The sequence below is a fragment of the Salvelinus fontinalis genome, chromosome 29 (genome assembly GCF_029448725.1).
Source record: "Salvelinus fontinalis isolate EN_2023a chromosome 29, ASM2944872v1, whole genome shotgun sequence".
NCBI lineage: Eukaryota > Metazoa > Chordata > Actinopteri > Salmoniformes > Salmonidae > Salvelinus > Salvelinus fontinalis.
This window is the reverse complement of record NC_074693.1, coordinates 26,154,521-26,173,735: the sequence shown is the minus strand read 5'-3', so window position 1 is coordinate 26,173,735 and position 19,215 is coordinate 26,154,521. Positions and strand designations below refer to the sequence as shown.

General features: G+C 44.3%; 1 protein-coding gene across 4 annotated transcripts in view; it reads right to left on the bottom strand.

Annotated features, from left to right (window-relative positions):
- Nucleotides 1-293: 293 nt before the first annotated feature.
- The window catches only part of LOC129827710 (uncharacterized), a 71,403-nt gene continuing 52,481 nt past the window's right edge, over nt 294-19,215 (bottom strand). Inside the window, exons 18-20 of one of the 4 annotated variants that reach the window (XR_008755215.1) lie at nt 5,492-5,588; nt 2,906-3,194; nt 2,593-2,736 (exon numbers count right to left, since the gene is read on the bottom strand). The gene's annotated coding sequence lies outside the window, so the exon portion shown is untranslated. Of the gene's footprint in view, nt 656-2,592; nt 3,195-5,491; nt 5,589-19,215 lie in introns of those variants that run through there. The other 3 variants (XR_008755214.1, XM_055888802.1, XM_055888801.1) reach the window with 3 other exon arrangements.

The window sequence follows — 19,215 nt, the reverse complement described above, 5'->3', positions numbered from 1 at the left end:
TGGTAGTATGTGCCAGGTGCACCGGTTTGTGTCAACAACTGCAAAGCTGCTGGGTTTTTTCACGCTCAACAGTTTCCTTTGTGTATCAAGAATAGCCCACCACCCAAAGGACATCTAGCCAACTTGACAACTGTGGGAAGTATTGGAGACATGGGCCATGTAACTCAATATTAAGGTGTTATTTTCTTAATGTTTGGTATACTCAGTGTATATAAAGCACAGGAAAACCACTTCTCCTGGACCACTCAACCGTTTTTTAATTGATAGATGGCAAATGAAAGAAGATGCAGCAATTTGTATAACAAATTCCTTTAATACAGCTTAGTTTAATGCCAATATTGAGAGATGAGTTACATTCCTTAAATCATCTTCTGCACATATTTTTTATTTAATAAACTCTAGAGAAAACATGAATCTCATTGAGAGAAAATTGGCGTAAAAACACTCAACTACTAAGAAATACAGAGCTACTGTAAATGACAGTTATGACGGAATGTGTGTATGTGAGTGGTATGTGTACAGTACAGGGTCAGTATAAATGCATATGTAGGATATGGGGTGGCCCTCATTTCTTCTTCACTGACTCTGCTTTGGCTGCAGCCTCGGCACTCAGCCTCTCCTTCTCCTCCAGGAAAGTGTTATACTCTGCCGATAACTGAAGGTGGGATGAGAGGGAGGAAGGTAAGGAGAGACAGGGCGAGAGAGACAGGGCGAGAGAGACAGGGCGAGAGAGAGGAGAAAATAAGAAAAAAGTGAATAAAGTGGCACAACTATTTTTATCAACGATACAGTGGTCCTAACTGAATAATGGTGCGTCACGACAGTACCATTTACCAATGATGAGAATGGCACTTAATTCCAGTCTATCAACACATATACAACCGTTCAAAAGTTTGGGGTCACTTATGTCCTTGTTGTCCATGAAAACATACATGAAATGAGTTGCAAAATGAAATAGTCAAGACGTTGACAAGGTTATAAATAATGATTTTTAATTGAAATAATAATTGTGTCCTTCAAACTTTGCTTTCGTCAAAGAATACTCCATTTGCAGCAATTACAGCCTTGCAGACCTTCGCATTCTAGTTGTCAATATGTTGAGGTAATCTTGAAAGATTTCACCCCATGCTTCCTGAAGCACCTCCCACAAGTTTGGATTGGCACTTCACCTTACGGTCAAGCTGCTCCCCCAACAGCTCAATAGGGTTGAGATCCGGTGACTGTGCTGGCCACCCCATTATAGACAGAATACCAGCTGACTGCTTCTTCCCTAAATAGACTTTGCATACTTTGGAGCTGTGCTTTGTGTCATTGTCCTGATGTAGGAGGAAATTGGCACCAATAAGCGCCGTCCACAGGGTATGGCATGGTGTTGCAAAATGGAGTGATAGCCTTCCTTCTTCAAGATCCCTTTCACCCTGTAGAAATCTCCCACTTTACCGCCACCAAAGCACCCCCAGACCATCACATTGACTCCACCATGCTTGACAGAAGGCGTCAAGCACTCCTCCAGCATCTATTCATTTTTTCTGCGTCTCGCGAATGTTCTTCGTGATCCTAACAGCTCAAACTTAGATTAGTCTTTCCATACACACCTTTTCCCAATCTTCCTCTTTCCAGTGTCTGTGTTCTTTTGCCCATCTTAATCTTTTATTTTTTATTGGCCAGTCTGAGATATGGCTTTTTCTTTGCAACTCTGCCTAGAGGCCAGCATCCCAGAGTCGCTTCTTCCCTGTTAACGTTGAGACTGGTGTTTTGCGGGTACTATTTAACGAAGCTGCCAGTTGAGGACTTGTGAGGCATCTGTTTCTCAAACTAGACACTAATGTAGTTGTCCTCTTGCTCAGTTGTGCACCGGGGCCTCCCACCCCTCTTTCTATTCTGATTAGAGCCAGTTTGCGCTGTTCTGTGAAGGAGTAGTACACCACGTTGTATGAGATCTTCAGTTTCTTGCCAATTTCTAGCATGGAAAAGACTCATTTCTCAGAACAAGAATAGACTGACGAGTTTCAGAAGAAAGGTCTTTGTTTCTGGCCATTTTGAGCCTGTATTCGAACCCACAAATGCTGATGCTCCAGATACTCTACTAGTCTAAAGAAAGCCAGTATTATTGCTTCTTTAAAATCAGCAGAACAGTTTTCAGCTGTGCTAACATAATTGCAAAAGGGTTTTCTAATGACCTTTTAAAATGATAAACTTGGATTAGCTTACACAACGTGGCATTGGAACACATGAGTGATGGTTGCTGATACGCCTATGTAGATATTCCATAATTTTTTAAAGCCGTTTCCAGCTACAATAGTAATTTACAACATTAACAATGTCTACACTGTATTTCTGATGAATTAAAAAAAATGTTTTTTTACTTTTTTTGTGGTTTTCTTTCAAAAAACAAGGACATTTCTAAGAGACCCCAAACTTTTGAACGGTAGTGTACCTGGGAGTACAACAGAGAATGAGTTTTTCAATGCCAAGTATTGTTACAATATTAATGACACTGGGCACTTTGAGACAAGGGTCTTACTCGTTGACGATCTCAATGCCCAACGAGCGAGCCGAACCGATGATGCTCTTGATGACCGTCTCTAAGGAAGCATTCTGCATCTTGAAGGCCTCGTCCTGTGCCTTGACCTGAGCGATCTCATACACAGCCCTCCACAAACACCATCCCAGCTGTCTCATAGCCTAGAGATGGAGAAAGAGATAAGAGTCCAAAGTGGGAATTGGATGAAGAAACTGAGGGGAGCGGAGGTGGAAAAAAGAGAAAGTGTGAGGAGCAAAAAGGAGGGCAGAGTGTGGAGGAGAGTGGGGGAAAAACGAGGAACTGATCAAAGGGAGGAGCTGGCGCGGAAGGAGGAAATCCATAATTCTCTTTCCTTAGCCCACCACTTTTCCCACTACCAACCTCCTGCCTGTAATTGCCTGGCTCAAAGCACCCCCCGATCATAAATATATCATCAATCAAAGAAGTCCAATCTCCGCCTCAACGCCCTGTGAGACGTCTGCGTCTGCCCGTCCGGTATGGGCCTGACCTCAGACAGCCGGCTACGGAGATTGAGTGAGGGGGGGGGAAACCAGCCAACAATGTCCAAACCTTGCCGGTTTTACTGGCCCCCTTTCTAGATGCCAGCCACCTGCTTGAGGAAGTAAGACACTGTGGGTTGGCCAATCTTCAGGTCATACGTCCTGTCAGGCTGCAGTGAGAAAGAGTAAGACAGAAAAAGAGAAAGAGAAATCGAGAGAGTAGGGAAGAGAGAGTTAATGTGTTTTAATCCATCAATCAAGGCGTGATCAAAGTGGAACGGACGCTGTATGAAGTGGAAGTTGCTCTCACAGCCTCTGTTCTGCATTAACTTGTCAATGGAATTATCTAGCATCAGTGACCTCACAATGAAATGACACCATTTTTCTTCTATGAAATAGCCATTCGCTGGGATGGCCTAACGTTAGACACTGGCATCTATCTGGAGGACAATAGCAACATCCGAGAATTACTCTTGATTTAGGGATGGTGACTTTGTAAAATAGGAAGATTTGCTACTGCTCCTATCTTTCTGTTGAACAGGATGAGTCAGAGACAGGGAGAAAGAAATGAAGGAACAATGAACACAAGACTGATCGAGGCTGCAAGGTGCCAACAGCCCTGTGGCATGCCAGCGAGAGAGACACTTCCACTATACTAGCTAAACCAAGTCTGGGCAATTAGGCCTGGCTTGCAGTCGGCGTTCCAAATCATCCCAAAGGTGTTTGACGGGGTTGAGGTCAGGGCTCTGTGCAGGCCAGTCATGCAGGCCAGGCATTGTCATGCTGAAACAGGAAAGGGCCTTCCCCAAACGGTTGCCACAAAGTTGGAAGCACAGAATTGTCTAGAATGTCATTGTATGCTGTAGCGTTAAGATTTCCCTTAACTGGAACTAAGGGGCCTAGCCCGAACCATGAAAAACAGTCCAAGACCATCCTCCACCAAACTTTACAGTTGGCACTATATATTGGGGCAAATAGTGTTCTCCTGGCATCCGCCAAACCCAGAATTGTCAGTCAGACTAGACTGCCAGATGGTAAAGCGTGATTCATCACACTAAAGAACGCGTTTCCACTGCTCCAGAGTCCATTGGCGTTGAGCTTTACACCACTCCTGCCGACGCTTTTATCTTTGGCTTGTGCTCGGTCATGGATATCCATTTCATGAAGCTCCCGATGAACAGTTATTGTGCTGACGTTGCTTCCAGAGGTAGTTTGGAACTCAGTAGGGAGAGTTGCAACCGAGGACAGACGATTTTTACGCGCTGTGCCTTTCAGCACACCGCGTTCCCGTTCTGTGAGCTTCTACCACTTCGCGGCTGATGCGTTGTTGCTCCTAGACGTTTCCACTTCACAATAACAGCACTTACAGTTGACCGTGGCAGCTCTAGCAGGGTCAACATTTGACGAATTGACTTGTTGGAAAGGTGGCATCCTATGACAGTGCCACGTTGAAAGTCACTGAGCTCTTCAGTCAGGCCATTCTCCTGCCAATGTTTGTCTATGGAGATTGCATGGCTATGTGCTTGATTTTCTACAACTGTCAGCAACGGGTGAGGCTGAAATATCCAAATCCACAAATTTGAAGAGGTGTCCACATACTGGTGTATATATAGAGTATTATATAAAGCATGACAAACAATACTCAGTAGATCGACACGGCAAGGGAAATTCTACTAGCATTGGGTCAGTAACCGAAAGGTTGCTGGATCGAATCCTCGAGCTGACAAGGTAAAAATCTGTCGCTCTGCCCCTGATCAAGGCAGTTAACCCACTGTTCCCCGGGCGCCGAAGACGTGGGTGTCGATTAAGGCAGCCCCCCGCACCTCTCTGATTCAGAGGGGTTGGGTTAAATGCGTTAGATACATTTCAGTTGAATGCATTCAGTTGTACAACCGACTAGGTATCCCCCTTTATATACACAAAAGGACATTTGGGTAGTGAGGAGATGCTTGTAGTGACCAACAGATGGAGCCCGTGAGTAAGAGCGAGGCTGCAGGTGGGTTGGACAAAGTTCTGAGTCTTTCTGTCAAAGTCAATGCCTATGGGGTTTACAAGGCTTAATCTGCTCCCTCATTAGATATTCCACATATGCACTGACATCAATGCATGTATAATTGGCTAGAGGACTTTGAAAATGATTAACAGAAAAACGCTGCTGTATGAGATATGAAAAATTAATACCATATGAAAAAAATCATAAAAGCCACATTATGATGATTCTATACTCTTTACGATGATTCTATCCTTTTATGCGCGCTAAATTCTGGGAGACTTTTACGTCCCCCGGACAACGCTAGATTAATGAATGCAAACGGAAAAGCTTACTTCGGTGGAACAGTATGAATAATGGAGGTTCTTGGGTAATGGTATGCAGCCAGTGAAATCAGGCAGGATCTCTGAAAGGGTAAGCTGTAAGGGGCACGGCTGGGTACACTGAGTGAGTAGTATTTTTTATTTTTTAATACACCTTAACGTGAATCTTGATGGGCAGAGGGATTCCCTTCCTTGAGCTCTTCTGCCTTCTCGTTGAAGTTCTTGCAGAACTGGCCGATAGGGATGCCCTTCTGATGGAATCAGAAGGAGAGAAGACAGAGAGACGGGTGAAATGTTTTAAAATGGATGTGGAGTCTGGACCTGCAAAAACATCCATCCGATTGTCACTCATAGTGGGTGCAGCTCGCTGCTGGAATACCAATAACTGCTGGGGTCTGTCAATCAATCACAGGGCTTTTCAGAGTGGGCTGAGTGTATGTGCACGCATGGCCGCCCTGGGGAGTGAGAGCATCTGCAGGTGTGTGTGTGGTTGTGTGTGTGTGTGTCGCTGTTTCTGTAGTGTGTGTGTGTGTGTGATTGTTTATGTCCGTCTGTCTGTGTTAAAGTGCACGTGTGTGTGTGTGTGTGTGTGTGTGTGTGTGTGTGTGTCAGGGGGGTATGACAGAATCCATGTGCGTGGCCGCTGAGTGGGAGACCTGAGATGAATGAGCCTGGCGTTTCCAGTGCCTGCCAGGCCAACCAGAGAGGAAGCTAAATGGATGGGTGACATTAAGTCAACACGCGCCACTGGCATTCCCCTCTCTTGTCTAGCCTACCTCCACACACCCATAGCACAATTAGCCATTTCTCTGAGTTGCATTGGGAGGCGTTGACTAATCAGCAATCTAATTACTGCCGTTGAAATTTAAATTGACCTTCAACAGCCATCTTTCCCCTAAGGCAACAGGCACTCTGTGATTGAAATGTTACTCTCAGAATAAGCAAAGAACGAGAAACAGATTTTTGACCACAGTCTAATGGTGCTATGAGCTGCTGTGCTGCCGTGATGGACCATGTTGAACACTGCCTGCAGTTCCTAATTATGTCGCTAATGAAAAGCCATTCATCCCAGCAGACATTATTCAATGACAGGAGGATGAGGAGGACCTTTATTTGGGACTAACGGAGCAGAAAAGCTCTTAACATCTTCACTCTGAGAAAAAAACAACTAATGAATGTGAATCGATCCATCCATTTATCTGTCAATCCCATCCATCTATCTTACTGCCTCTATCACAGGAGGCTGCTGAGAGGAGGACGGCTTATAATAATGGCTGGAACAGAGTGAATAGAATGGCAACGTGTTGGATGTATTTGATACCATTCCACAGATTCCGCTCCAGCCATTATCACGAGCCCGTCCTCCCAAATTAAAGTGCCACCAACCTCCTGTGAGCTCCATGTATCTCAGCATTTATAGAAACCCAACCTGACTGAAGTTACAACGCACCGTGTGTCGTCACGACTCATATTGTTCCAGAGCAGATGAGAACCATTTGAATGATAAAACCTCAGTAATGAAAAGCCATAAAGTCCCTGGAGCCCATCCCCCCCATGTCCCTCAGCTGCTTATTAACAGTAATCCTATGTCAACCTCACTTCTGTCTATTGCCTTCCCTCCCTCCCATAAAACAACAGAGCTAAACAAACAAATGGGGAGGAGGGGAGGACAGAAAGAAAACGTCTAATTAAATAAGGCTTAATATAAAGGCTGGGCTCCCCGCACACGGATCCGGGCTCCCCTTCTCTCTTCCTCATTCCTTCTGTTCTCCCCAATAAGATAATGATCTGTCGGTTACTCTACGGCCAATGAAAAATGACACGAAAAGCCACACAGACTAGCAGAGACTAGAGGAGATGGGTCGAATGCCGTTATAAAGTGCTTAAGGATAGACAGAGGGACATGTAATGCGGTCAGACAAACGGACGGCCAATTATGCTAAAGAGAGGATGCCAGAGAGGAAGACATGAAAGGACCACAGACCAGCAGAGATGCTGTCCCATGGTGTTAGAAACAGATTAAAAGAACAGAGAAAGAGATGCAGAGAGAAAGAGATGCAGATGCAGCGAGAAAGAGAGAGAGATGCAGAGAGAAAGAGATGCAGAGAGAGAGAGAGAGAGAGAGAGGTGCATTTCCTACTACACTGTGACAAATACTCAGACCTAAGAGCATATTTCTTTCCCAAAATTATAATTCAATACAAAGAATTTTAAACTATAAAAGATGAAGAAAAAATCTAATATTTATTGGGTGAAAAGCTAAAATGTGCAGTTTTGGCAGCCAAATATGTGTCCTCCTGCCACAACCTGAGGGACAGCCAGTGAAAAATGCAAAGTAATGTTGATAATATTTCCCATTTAGCTTTGTTTTGTTTTGTCTTTCATACCAGGTCATGTGTCTTCTCAGTCATGTTGACACTGGTCTACTACCATTGCTTTAATGTATTGTTGTTCTGATTAATATTGTTGTCGTAGCTGTTATTAATGGTAATCCCATGTCCACTACTACTATTATTATTGCTGTTGGTCCCACCATTTATTTATATATAAATATATATATTTTGTATATATATATACATGTATATTAGATTTTTATTTTTCGATATGTATACTTTGACAATGTAAGTAATAATGAACTTGCCATGTCAATAAAGTGAATTGAATTGAGAGAGAGAGATGCAGCGAGCGAGAGAGAGAGATGCAGCGAGCGAGAGAGAGAGATGTAGCGAGAGAGAGAGATGCAGCGAGCGAGAGAGAGAGATGCAGCGAGCGAGAGAGAGAGATGCAGCGAGCGAGAGAGAGAGATGCAGCGAGCGAGAGAGAGAGATGCAGCGAGCGAGATGCAGCGAGCGAGATGCAGCGAGCGAGATGCAGCGAGCGAGATGCAGCGAGCGAGATGCAGCGAGCGAGAGAGAGATGCAGCGAGCGAGAGAGAGATGCAGCGAGCGAGAGAGAGATGCAGCGAGAGAGAGAGAGATGCAGCGAGCGAGAGAGAGATGCAGCGAGAGAGAGAGAGATGCAGCGAGCGAGAGAGAGATGCAGCGAGCGAGAGAGAGATGCAGCGAGCGAGAGAGAGATGCAGCGAGCGAGAGAGAGATGCAGCGAGCGAGAGAGAGATGCAGGGAGAGAGAGAGAGATGCAGCGAGCGAGAGAGAGATGCAGCGAGCGAGAGAGAGATGCAGCGAGCGAGAGAGAGATGCAGCGAGCGAGAGAGAGATGCAGCGAGCGAGAGAGAGATGCAGCGAGAGAGAGAGAGATGCAGCGAGAGAGAGATGCAGCGAGCGAGAGAGAGATGCAGCGAGCGAGAGAGCGATGCAGCGAGCGAGAGAGCGATGCAGCGAGCGAGAGAGCGATGCAGCGAGCGAGAGAGCGATGCAGCGAGCGAGAGAGCGATGCAGCGAGCGAGAGAGCGATGCAGCGAGCGAGAGAGAGATGCAGCGAGCGAGAGAGAGAGATGCAGCGAGCGAGAGAGAGAGATGCAGCGAGAGAGAGAGAGATGCAGCGAGCGAGAGAGAGAGATGCAGCGAGAGAGAGAGAGATGCAGCGAGAGAGAGAGAGATGCAGCGAGCGAGAGAGAGATGCAGCGAGAGAGAGAGAGATGCAGCGAGCGAGAGAGAGATGCAGCGAGCGAGAGAGAGATGCAGCGAGCGAGAGAGATGCAGCGAGAGAGAGAGAGATGCAGCGAGAGAGAGAGAGATGCAGCGAGAGAGAGAGAGATGCAGCGAGAGAGAGAGAGATGCAGCGAGCGAGAGAGAGATGCAGCGAGCGAGAGAGAGATGCAGCGAGCGAGAGAGAGATGCAGCGAGCGAGAGAGAGATGCAGCGAGCGAGAGAGCGATGCAGCGAGCGAGAGAGAGATGCAGCGAGCGAGAGAGAGATGCAGCGAGCGAGAGAGAGATGCAGCGAGCGAGAGAGAGATGCAGCGAGAGAGAGAGAGATGCAGCGAGAGAGAGAGAGATGCAGCGAGAGAGAGAGAGATGCAGCGAGAGAGAGAGATGCAGCGAGAGAGAGAGAGATGCAGCGAGAGAGAGAGAGATGCAGCGAGAGAGAGAGAGAGAAAGAAAACGTCTAATTAAATGCAGAGAGTTAGGGGATTTTATGACACCTCACGTCGATCGTAAATTATAATGCAGCAGACCAACTCCATCCTGGTCTCTAGTTTGGGCGAATGGAATGTCACTTTGTTACAGAAGAGTTTCCCGCCCAAAACTTCAACATCTAACAATGGACACTGGGACAATATATTTCAACATCCGAATGTTGGGCATGATGAGAGATTGAATTTGGAAAATGAATGTATATTTTGTGATGTCATTAAAAGTTGTATGAAGACGTTATAACAAAAACATTGTAACTTAAAGACCTTTCACACTGTGTCCATCTGGTTCACATCCTTTACATTGTGTAGAAAAATCAAGGATAAAGAGAATGTTTTTGTGACGATAAGATTGTGATTTTAGTTCTTTAACGAGATCATAGTAAATGATGATACCATGCTTCGTAACTAGCCACGCCCCAGGGAGGCCAGGGAGTGTGTCAGCATGACGTAAACGCCCCGCTGCAGCTTGGCCCACATTAATCACGACCCCGGAACGCAACACAAGGTTGAAGACAAAAGAACCTCTAACAATACAATGCTACTGTTGAGTAGCTGTTCTAAGTACTGTATCTAAGACAGTGAATTTAAGTATGACCATCCGGTTATTCTCTTCAAATCATCGTTGCCTACTGCTACTGCCTACTGCTCTCACCCCCACTCCGGGATCATCGACATGGCTGATTAGCCGTCCTCAGAAGACCACTCTTCCAGAATGAGTGCAAGTAAACAGACAACTAAGAAGAAGGATATTGTGACCTCGTGAACAATCAGAGACTTACACCTGAGAACGAAGGTGAAGGCCATCCGAAGAACTGGGGCCCAATCGAACCCTTCTCAGAAAGCCGATCCCTGCCCAAGAAGGCCTGAGCCCAACGAAGACCTCCAACACGTAAATACATTCATGACTTCTTACCCAAAGAGCGGCAGTTCGGGACAAGGTATTAGGGCTACTGTAAGCATAGTTTCCAAATGTATCCAAGTGTTGCTTCTCTTTTTCTCGCTAACTCTCCATCTTGTGTAACAAGTGTCATATTGTGTTAGTCCGCTAGGGACCTGTTGTCATCGTATTAAGTTACTAATCAATAACCTACACCGCGTGTGTGTGTGTGTGTGTGTGTGTGTGTGTGTGTGTGTATCATGTTATCATGTAGTTTCTTCGTAAAATAATCAAATAAATTTGTGTGGTACGGAATGATCAGTGAGACTCGGGTTTGTGCAGATTCACGAAGTCTGCAACGTTCAGAGTGGGACTGATATGAGGAAATTATTAACTAGTGACTGTTATATCTATATATTCTTGAGTTTAATTCGGGAGACGGTAACTCGTTAAACAACTTTTCCCGTGGTGCCCCAAATTCCTAATGAGTTAATTGTTACATGATTAATTTAATCTAATAACAATTAAACGTAGTAGGTAACTATTCAATGAATAACAGTCATCACATTAATGATAGTCACGTCACGACAACCCAATAGAATCCCCATACTTTAAAGATAACAGCTTCTCCATCCTAGAGGGGGAGATCAACAATTTCCAGGCTCAAGGACATGTACTAGTCTGTGGCGACCTAAATGCCAGAACTGGACAAGAACCCGACAGACGACCTCAGCACACAGGTTGACAAACACCTACCTGGAGGTGACAACATTCCCTTCCCCATATGCCCCCCAGACACAATTACGACAACATAACCATCAAAAACGGGTCACAACACGTGCAGCTCTGTCGGACGGTATGTACATGGTTAATGGTATGCTAAGGAAACTCCTATAGTAGGTACACCTATTGCTCATCTCTTGGCAGTAGTACTGTAGAAAACTTTAGCACTGACCTCAACCCAGAGTCAGTTCACAGTCAGTCCACTGACACCCCTATCAGACCACAGCAAAATCACACTATACTTGAACAGAGCTTTGCTCAATCATGAGGCATGAGGCAAGCCAAAGGAATATTAAGAAATGCTATAGATGGAAGGAAAGCAGTGTTGAAATCTACCAAAAAAAACTATTAGACAACAAATTTAATCCCTTCTCGTTAAATTCTACAACCACCTAAAAGGAAGCTTTTCCCAAACCTCCATAACAAAGCCATCACCTACAGACAAATAAACCTGGAGAAGAGCCCCCTAAGCAAGCTGGTCCTGGGGCTCTGTTCACAAACACAGACAGACCCCACAGAGCCCCAGGACAGCAACACAATTAGACCCAACCAAATCATGAGAAAACAAAAAGATAATTACTTGACACATTGCAAAGAATTAGCCAAAATTGGCCCTAAACAGAGAGTACCTGACCACTGTGACTGACCCAAAATTAAGGAAATCTTCGACTATGTAAAGACTCAGTGAGCATAGCCTTGCTATTGAGAAAGGCCGCCGAAGGCAGACCTGGGTCTCAAGATTAGACCAGCTTTGTGCACACTGCTCACAAAATGAGGTGGAAACTGAGCTGCACTTCCTAACCTCCTGCCAGATGTATGACCAGACACACATACAGTTGAAGTCGGAAGTTTACATACACTTAAGGTTGAAGTCATTAAAACTCGTTTTTCAACCACTCCACAAATTTCTTGTTAACAAACTATAGTTTTGGCAAGTCTGTTAGGACATCTACTTTGTGCATGACAAGTAATTTTTCCAACAATTGTTTACAGACATTATTTCACTGTCTCACAATTCCAGTGGGTCAGAAGTTTACATACACTAAGTTGACTGTGCCTTTAAACAGCTTGGAAAATTCCAGAAAATGATGTCATGGCTTTAGAAGCTTCTGATAGGCTAAATGACATAATTTGTGTCAATTGGAGGTGTACCTGTGGATGTATTTCAAGGCCTACCTTCAAACTCTGTGCCTCTGTTTGACATCATGGGAAAATCAAAAGAAATCAGCTAAGACCTCAGAAAAAAATGGTAGACCTCCACAAGTCTGCGTCATCCATGGGAGCAATTTCCAAACGCCTGAAGGTACCACGTTCATCTGTACAAACAATAGTACGCAAGTATAAACACAATGGGACCATGCAGCAGTCATTACCGCTCAGGAAGGAGACGCGTTCTGTCTCCTAGAGATGAACGTACTGTGGTGCGAAAAGTGCAAATCAATCCGAGAACAACAGCAAAGGACCTTGTGAAGATGCTGGAGGAAACAGGTACAAAAGTATCTATATCCACATTAAAATGAGTCCTATATCGACATAACCTGAAAGGCCGCTCAGCAAGGAAGAAGCCACTGCTCCAAAACCGCCATAAAAAGCCAGACCACGGTTTGCAACTGCACATGGGGACAAAGATCGTACTTTTTGGAGAAATGTCCTCTGGTCTGATAAAACAAAAATAGAACTGTTTGGCCATAATGACCATCGTTATGATTGGAGGAAAAAGGGGGAGGCTTGCAAGCCAAAGAACACCATCCCAACCGTGAAGCACAAGGGTGGCAGCATCATGTTGTGGGGGTGCTTTGCTGCAGGAGGGGCTGGTGCACTTCACAATAGATTGCATCATGAGGCAGGAAAATTATGTGGATATACTGAAGCAACATCTCAAGACATTAGTCAGGAAGTTAAAGCTTGGTCGCAAATGCGTCTTCAAAATGGACAATGACCCCAACCATACTTCCAAGTTGTGGCAAAATGGCTCAAGGACAACAAAGTCAAGGTATTGGAGTGGCCAATCCAAAGCTCTGACGTCAATCCTATTGACAATTTGAGGGCAGAACTGAAAAAGCGCGTGCGAGCAAGGAGGCCTGCAAACCTGACTCAGTTACATCAGCTCTGTCAGGAGGAATGGGCCAAAATTCACCCAACTTATTGTGGGAAGCTTGTGGAAGGCTACCCAAAACGTTTGACCCAAGTTTAAATTGTTTAAGGCAATGCTACCAAATACTAATTGAGTGTATGTAAACTTCTGACCCACTGGGAATGTGATGAAATAAATAAAAGCTGAAATAAATCATTCTCTCTACTATTATTCTGACATTTCACATTCTTAAAATAAAGTGGTGATCCTAACTGACAGGGAATTTTTTACTAGGATTAAATATCAGGAATTGTGAAAAACTGAGTTTAAATGCATTTGGCTAAGGTGTATATAAAAACTTCCGACTTCAACTGTATTTCTCTCAGATTACACAGGCCCACAAAGAATTTGAAAACAAATCCAATTTTGATAAACTCCCATATCTACTGGGTGAAATTCCACAGTATGCCATCACAGCAGCAAGATTTGTGACCTGTTGCCACAAGAAAAGGGCTACCAGTGAAGAACAAACACCATTGTAAATTCAACCTATATTTATGTTTTGTACTTGAACTATTTGCACATCATTACAACACTATATAGACAATGACATTTGAAATGTCTTTATTCTTTTGGAACTTGTGTGTGTAATTTTTACAGTGCGTTTTTTATTTCACTTTTGGTTATTATCTATTTCACTTGCTTTGGCAATGTAAACATGTTTGCCATGCCAATAAAGCCCCTTGAACTGAATTTTGAGAGCGCGCGCGAGAGATGCCGAGAGCGCGAGATGCCGAGAGCGCGAGATGCCGAGAGCGCGCGAGATGCCGAGAGCGCGCGAGATGCCGAGAGCGCGAGATGCCGAGAGCACGAGCGCGAGATGCAGAGAGAGAGCGCGAGATGCAGAGAGAGAGCGCGAGATGCAGAGAGAGAGCGCGAGATGCAGAGAGAGAGCGCGAGATGCAGAGAGAGAGCGCGAGATGCAGAGAGAGAGCGCGAGATGCAGAGAGAGAGGGCGAGATGCAGAGAGAGAGGGCGAGATGCAGAGAGAGAGGGCGAGATGCAGAGAGAGAGGGCGAGATGCAGAGAGAGAGGGCGAGATGCAGAGAGAGAGGGCGAGATGCAGAGAGAGAGGGCGAGATGCAGAGAGAGAGGGCGAGATGCAGAGAGAGAGGGCGAGATGCAGAGAGAGAGCCCGAGATGCAGAGAGAGAGCCCGAGATGCAGAGAGAGAGCACGAGATGCAGAGAGAGAGCACGAGATGCAGAGAGAGAGCACGAGATGCAGAGCAGTGAACAGACAATGACATGCCAGACAGTGAACGTGGGCACAAAGGGGAAAATAACAACCTATATCAGGCAACAGACTAGTCACCATCATTTTAATTAAAACATTACCTGAGGGTGCCAGTCATTGGGGCGTTTTAAGATGACAGGGTGAGTCTCCTTGTCACCCTGGCCCTTTTTAATAGCCTAATTGAAGTCATTATTTGGATTGAGCCGTGTTGGTAATTGTAAATGAGACTCTTTAAACTGGCAGTGGAGGCTGGCATGCCATGAAAGCAAGGTTAACTCGGCTCCCTGACTTCCCATGACATTTAGAGCAGAGAGAGTGAGAGCAAGCGACGCTGAGCATTTGCACCCTGGCCAAATAGCCAACCCTGCTCCATGCTCCCTCTCCATCTGAACATTCAAATCATTCCACAGTCCGAGATGAGCGGCCAGCTCTCTCTCTCCTCCTGTACCATGACTGATTAGACTCCAGAGCGCAAAATGGCTGGAACCCATCACCCAAGGCGAGCCTACACATTGTCGAGTGAAGGGGATATTTAACTCCCTCATCTTCAAAGAGTTTCTCTGAGATCCTGTCTGTGCATCAGGATTAAGTGCTAATCTTTGGCGATATTTTAGCTGTCAGACGCCACAGCGACAGTAGTGAGTAATTGCTCCAATTTATTTCCAGATCCGAGGGTTGTTATATATAATAATTAAGAGCGCAATTAGGCATATGCAATTAAAATCTTGGAAGTGTCCGTCTGACTTGACCCTCACACCATATTCTCTCCACTATGCTTGTCACTCCTCATGTTAATGTGATTGGCCTTTCAGCTTCACTAACTCTTTTTAACAAGATATAGCGAGCACTGACATGAGCGAGAGAGAGAAAGGGTAACTGTGAATGTGTATGGACAGAGAATGAAAGAGAGAAAGCGAAGAAGGAGAGATAGCTGGGAGGTAGATTTGAGTGTTCAGCGTGAACCGTGATTATCAGGATTAATATTTGAACAATGGAAAGGTTCATTAGACCAAGGTGAACAAGGGGAGAAAACAGAAGTACAGAGGCACCACAGGAGATCCTCATGAAAGTGTGCGAACGCAAACACACATTCAAGTGTGCTAGCTAACATTGTGTATAATAGTATTTGTATCTCAGTGGCTCTGCATTGCTAGTTGGTTAGCTTGAGCTACCTGTAGATTCATGCAGGGTATCAAAGTTATGAGTTGGGATTATGGAAGGCTGGACAATAGAATGAGTCAAAATGAACCCAAGGCTGAAAAATGGCAAAAGAACGTTGGCTAAGCTTGAACACTAGCACGAGCCAATAGCAAATGAATGGAATCAAACGTTTGCAAAGCCTGTTTTGACTGGAGTGACGCTTAGAAATCAATTTTGCCAAAATGGCACCAAAAAAATGTATCCCTTTCTTTTTACCACTACCATCTGTTCTTAGGACGAAACTGAAAAATTACTTGGGTAGAAAGTAAAACATCCGCACCTCAATGGTGCCAAGTGTGCTTATGTCTGCATAATGAGGAAGTGGGGAAATAAAGTCCAGAAATAGTCAGAAGTTGACTAGCGTTTGATGACAACGGAATACACTGCCCAGCCTTACATAATTAGAAAGAGGAGATTCTCATGATTAAAAATGGTGTCCGACTAAATTACACATTGCGAGATATTTGGCGAAATAGACAGATATACACTACCGTTCAAGTTTGGGGTCACTTAGAAATGTCCTTGCATTTGAAAGAAAATGTCATTTTTTGTCCATTAAAATAACATACAATTGGTCAGAAATACAGTGTAGACATCGTTAATGTTGTAAATGACTATTGTGGCTGGAAACGGCTGATTTTTAATGGAATATATACATAGGCGTAGAGGCCCATTATCAGCAACCATCACTCCTGTGTTCCAATGACACGTTGTATTACCTAATCCAAGTTTATCCTTTTAAAAAGGCTAATGTATCATTAGAAAACCCGTTTGCAATTTTGTTGGCATTGCTGAAAACTGTTGTCCTGATTAAAGCAGCAATAAATAAAAAATGTCCTTTGGACTAGTCGAGTATCTGGAGCATCAGCATTTATGGGTTCGATTACAGGCTCAAAACAGTCAGAAACAAAGACCTTTCTTCTGAAACTCATCAGTCTATTCTTGTTCTGAGAAATGAAGGCAGTTTCTCGCATGGAATAGCGAAGAAACTGAAGATCTCGTACAATGCTGTGTACTACTCTAAACAGTTGGTGTTAAAATACACCAGCTATGCTATTTTGGACCACCAGGCTGCTGATATCATGCAGGCTGTATTTTTGGTGTTTATACTTTTTCATAACAACTTTTTCATATTGTCGTCCGACAAGTTTAATGTCGGACGACAATAGAATGTTCATGATGTCACTGCAACAACTGTCTACAGACATGTCGATAGATGTAGTATAAACCAGCTTTTAATCTTCAAATCTTTGGTTGTTTAATACACTACTGTACTCACTCTGTTTAGCTCATGGCCTCACAGGTGAATCCTTAAAGAGGTGGGTGGGGCTAAGGCTTAAGAGGTTGTGAACGATGCTGAACGTGTACAAAACGCTGTGAAGTATTTGTAGTTAACCGTATCAGTAATGTTTTTTCATCATATCTGAGATGTAGCTCCGCCCACTGGTGAAGTGGAGCAGAGCATGCTGGGCGATCTCTAGCTCAGAGAAGATCAGCTCGAGAGAAGTCAAGCGAGAGAAAGCTCCAGCCACCCGTGTTAACCCACCAGTTAGCTTTCATTGTGTTAGCCAAGGCCAGTGTGCATCCTTATTACATATTTCATATCTTTCGGGTGTTTATGTCTCTGCGACAATGTCATATTTATGGTTACACTAATTAGTAGTTTCTACTGCGAGCTAGCTACTGTGAGCTGGCTAGCTCTGTTATGGTGGTTAGAGCATTGGGCCAGTAACTGAAAGGTTGCGGGATCGAATCCCCGAGCTGACAAGGTAAAAAGCTGTCATTCTGCCCCTGAGCAAGGCAGATAACCCACTGTTCCCCGAAGACGCGGATGTCGATTGGTTCAGATGGGTTGGGTAAAATGCGGAAGACACATTTCAGTTGAAGGCATTCAGTTGTACAACTAGGTATCCCCCTTTCCCCCATATCATTTTGGACATTTAACCCTGTATTTGTATAGGATAATGTCCCCAAGTGCGTTGTTTATATGCCCTGTAATTGTATACGTGTATGGTAAATCATTATATGGGTATAACATTGCATTTCACTGTTTAGAGGTATTCAAGTTCATTGTAGCCCTGTACTGAAGATGGTCCTATGCTTTGTAGTACACGTGCGGCAGCACCCTTCTGATCTCAAATTAGTACACTTAGAGTCACGTTTTATTGAGCTGTATGTTATTGCCATGCATATTGTTTAGAAGAGATTGTATTCTGTCATTCACCATCTTTATTTCTCTCTTTACACACACACAGGTTGAAGCAAGTTGCCAGACCACTAAGTACCTTAGCAGATCCATACTCTATACACTGTGCTGTTCCGTGCCTGTGCATCTTCAGCGTTATTAAACCACCTCAATTTGAATCCTACCGGTCTGTCATCTGTGCCTTTACCAGCACATGGGAGCAAACACAAAGTAAAACCTAACCTAAAGAATATACAGTCCACCAAGTACTCACTTACAGAATGGGTGTAGACTAGAGGTCGACCAATTAAATCGCAATGGCCGATTAATTAGGGCCGATTTCATGTTTTCATAACAATCGGAAATCGGTCATTTTTGGACGCCGATTTTGCACACTTTTTTTTTAGCACCTTTATTTAACATTCTTAAAATCAATACACAGAAGTATATATTTTTTTAAACCTGCATATTTAGCCAAAAGAAATCCAGGTTAGCAGGCAATATTAACCAGGTGAAATTGTGTCACTTCTCTTGCATTCATTGCACGCAGTCAGGGTATATGCAACAGTTTGGGCCGCCTAGCTCATTGCGAACTAATTTGCCAGAATTTTACGTAATTATGACATAACATTGAAGGTTGTGCAATGTAACAGGAATATTTAGACTCATGGATGCCACCCGTAAGATAAAATACGGAACGGTTCCGTATTTCACTGAAAGAATAATGGTTTTGTTTTTGAGATGATAGTTTCCGGATTCGACCATATTAAGGACCTAAGGCTCGTATTTCTGTGTGTTATGTTATAATTAAGTCTATGATTTGATAGAGCAGTCTGACTGAGCGATGGTGGGCACCAGCAGGCTCGTAAGCATTCATTCAAACATCACTTTTGTGTGTTTTGCCAGCAGCTCTGCTGTTTATGAATTCAAGCCTATCAACTCCCGAGATTAGGCTGGTGTAACCGATGTGAAATGGCTAGCTAGTTAGCGGGGTGCACGCTAATAGCGTTTCAAACGTCACTCGCTCTGAGACTTGGAGTAGTTGTTCCCCTTGCTCTGCATGGGTAACGCTGCTTTGAGGGTGGCTGTTGTCGATGTGTTCCTGGTTCGAGCCCAGGTGGCTGCGAGGAGAGGGATGGAAGCTATACTGTTACACTGGCAATACTAAAGTGCCTATAAGAACATCCAATAGTCAAAGGTATATGAAATACAAATCATATAGAGAGAAATAGTCCAATAATTCCTATAATAACTACAACCTAAAACGTCTTACCTGGGAATATTGAAGACTCATGTTAAAAGGAACCACCAGCTTTCATATGTTCTCATGTTCTGAGCAAGGAACTTAAACGTTAGCTTTCTTACA